Source organism: Pinus tabuliformis, chromosome Q (genome assembly GCF_031772625.1).
Source record: "Pinus tabuliformis cultivar Carrire ecotype Pingquan chromosome Q, CPIR1, whole genome shotgun sequence".
Lineage (NCBI taxonomy): Eukaryota > Viridiplantae > Streptophyta > Pinopsida > Pinales > Pinaceae > Pinus > Pinus tabuliformis.
In genome coordinates this window covers 20,503,394-20,507,213 of record NC_142296.1, presented here as the reverse complement: position 1 = coordinate 20,507,213, position 3,820 = coordinate 20,503,394, and positions in this window count along the sequence as shown.

The window sequence follows — 3,820 nt, the reverse complement described above, 5'->3', positions numbered from 1 at the left end:
ATTTTCTATATAGTGATTTTTTCGTATGGCCCCTTGGGCCCCTCTTGCTTACTAAGAGACATATCCTACAATGTGATCTTTTTTTGTACCAAAGCTTCAAAAACTTCTTTTGTACATTAATTTTAATTGTACCAATTGAGTCTATCTAAGGATATACCTAAACAATATCTACATCATCCTCATCTATGGAATTAAAAATCTAAATGTAACATGTATTTATCCATGACAATCTTCAAATATTTAAAATTTTAAACATTCTCGCACCACCCCCTCCCCCCTTTCCCAACCTATGTGCTTTGAATATTCTTTGGAGAATTTGCAATCTTTTAGCCAAATTAACATTGATGAAAAAATGTTTTCAACCTTTTCTTGTTGAATACATCCATGAACTTGTAATAAAAAGTTCTCATATGAAAATAAATCCTCAATTCTCTTCTTATTCATCTTCACGATATAAGACCACCTATGTAAAATTATGTTTTCATATTCTTTATCTAAAAGACCCTTCCTAGTATAGTAAAACAAATTCCACCACTTTTACTTCTAATCTTTTAAATGTATCTATACCAAGAATATCTACAAGTTACTACATGATGACTTCATAATTTTAATATATTCTTCAATACTACAACCATAATATTTTTCTAAAATATATATTGCTTTCTATAACCCAACTAAGGCTTCAAAGAAAATCACTTATTGTTCAATAGAGCTCCTTTATGTAGTTAGTGTTCGAGACCGAAAATGTGAAATGATCATAACTTCATTTATATTTTTTTGATTGGCAATTATGACCCCAATTATGAAATGCCACAACTTGTTTAGGTTTACTAACACTAGTTAGATTGTAATTTGTGCACTCTATCAAAAATTATCCAACAAACTAAATTTACAATTGTCTTATAAAAACCCCTATAAAATCACTTTAAATCAATTATCTCCACTTCCCAAGCTCCATTTTGGACAAATATTTTTCTTAAGATGGATTTTTTTTAAATGAATTTAGTTCTTGAATTGAATTCTCGAAAATTTTCACAGGAAGTTTTAGAAATTGACTTGAATGTTATCATTTTTTTTTCCATCAAAAATAAATAAATAGATAAAATCTCTAATTTTGTGCCCAAGAAAGAACTATGATACCACTTACAGTAAAACTTCAAAATATGTAAGAGAGGATCCACCATAAAACTTCAAAATAAACCCTTGAATATCCAAGATGACAAAATGTTTACCATGAACAAACACCAAAAATATAGAGAAAATAACCCTTACGGTAGGGAAACACCATCAAATATTCCTTATAAAATGAATCGCTCCACAAGTCATGCTTGTTACAAGAGAATATAATCCAATACACATTAAATACAATGATAATCATATATATTTTCTCATGAGTATTCCTAGGGTACTATGCCAAATACTTCTTATTATGATAGTATTTCTCTTTTTTATTACATCGTATACCTACTCCATTATTATGCACACATTACATTCATTATCCCCTTGTGTACTTCCCTGGGTACCCCATATTATCCTCCATAGGTAACATTACATATGTGAAATTGATTTAGCAATTAAGCAAGGAATTTGAGTGTGTTAAAGCACTCAAGGATAGTGGTGGAATCCACAGTGACTTGGGCATTGAAAAAGCACTAGTCAATGTATAAAATCAAGAAAGGATGGAGGGTAAATATGAACCAATTAGCACCGCTATTGCTGCCATAATAGTATACAAAATAAAAACGAAAAATCATATACTGAATTTAAGGAAGCGTATTTCTACAAGTTATGGGTAATGGTATCTTTGATTGGAGCATGTAACTTATTTCTTGTAACTGTGTTGCAAAATCTTCTCCATTGAGACCAAAGGGAGAATGAACAAAGCATGAGCAAGTCTAAGAAGCCTAAGGAGGAGCACTATATTCTAAAGACTACAAACCCGCAAGAGCAAAGCATGGTTTAATATTGTCTAAAATTGGAATGAAACGCGTTGCTACCAAATCCAAGACTTTAGGGTTCTTTAGTTTCACTAGCCATCATTCACCTACATAATTAATTAACACTAAGAACTGATGCCATTGTCACCTCTACCATGCTTCAATGTAATTACTTCATATAGTATTTAATATAATTTTCAAGCATAATGTTACATAATGCATATTAAACTTTGTCAAATGAAACTAGGGTATTACTCTAAACATCGATTAGACTTATGATGACTAACTTAAATGGATAAACGTCAAATCAAAAGTTCATTTTTTTACCTATCAATACTAATGTGTTTATATCCACTTGTCAAATATATCTTTGAACTTAAAAAATGTTCTACATGCTGTCAAATTCTAGGTATAATCGTGATATTTGTTTTTTTGGTTGGATATCAACACATGTATCTTACCACTAATGACACCACTCAACTTAATGTCTTATTTTCCTCTATCTCCTTCATTTATATTCATTTAGTCTACTTATTAATGTGTATTTTTGACATATTGTTGATGGTGCTGGACCTGCCAACATTCAGGGGGTCTCTCCAATATGAAGTCTCAATTAAACCTCACATTGTTTGGAGTAGGAACTCCATCTGGAATACGGTCTGGTTGCCGAAGAAGTGGGTTTTAATGATGTGTCTTGGCTACAATAACGCATAGAATGGTGTATTTGTGACTTTGGTGAAACAAGTGTGTCACTCTCTGAAGGGTCAAGTGCAATGTATGAAAGGTTCTAACACAACAAGGGGAAAATGAGTGAGCCCCTTGGAAGTCGTAATAGTACGCAACTTGAAAGGAACACACAAGCATAAAAGACATCACGAGTTAACCTACAAAATAGCTCACAAGTTAACCATAACGGAAAAATACAACCACATGCTTTCAACAAGATTCATACTAATGCAAATGAAATAGTTCATAAGTGTTAGCGTAAGTGAAATAACATATATTGCAAACACAAAAAGAATAGTCCTACTATATTCACAACATATGCATGAAAATATGTCGGTTCTGATATTTTATTAAAGTGAAAGTTCCAAGCATACATACACTATTAACAAACCACTAGTCCCAATAGTGGAACATGAAGTCTACACCTACTCCTCCAAAGAAAGATACTCCCTCTATGCTACGGAGAAGCCAAGGCTCTCAACAAAACCCCCAAGCTCATGATCCTAAGCTAGAAGTTGGGCTCTCAAAATCCCTTTACATGAATTATGAGGACATATTAATAACAAAAGGGGTGACTATTCATTTCTCTTTTGTGACTCTTGGACTTCCCTCATGACTGTTCAAATTCATTACAAAATGACTCTTCACATTCCACAATTGACACTTTGGAATTTCACTTACAAATTAATTACAAAATAATATTACAATATACTCGTACCCATATAGGACAAAATTGGGTAGAGCTAACTAAACAATCTAATAAGAAAAAACAAGTTAAGCTTGAGTTTAGGGAAACTCCAGCTCAGCAACTTCGATTTCCCCAAACTGTGTGATGGGATCAAGCTGGAAGCGGACTCTAGCCTCCAGGAAATCCGGATACATTGATTTGGAACCGGTCTGAGTTTCCTTCTTTAGTAGGAGAAACATGGTATTGATCTGGAAAGGGGCATCAATGTACTTCTGCATGTTCTTCCTTTTCACTTCAAGATCTTCCTTGGTAGCGATCTGTCTGAATCGATCCAAGTATTCTTCAACCTCCTGCCTGACCTGATTCTTGTGTTTGGCTTCAGTGAATGAGCCAACTGATGGGATCTTTTGCGATTTCACCATGAAATCCACATTGTTGTACAATCGTGCATATGAGGCCTGAATATTGG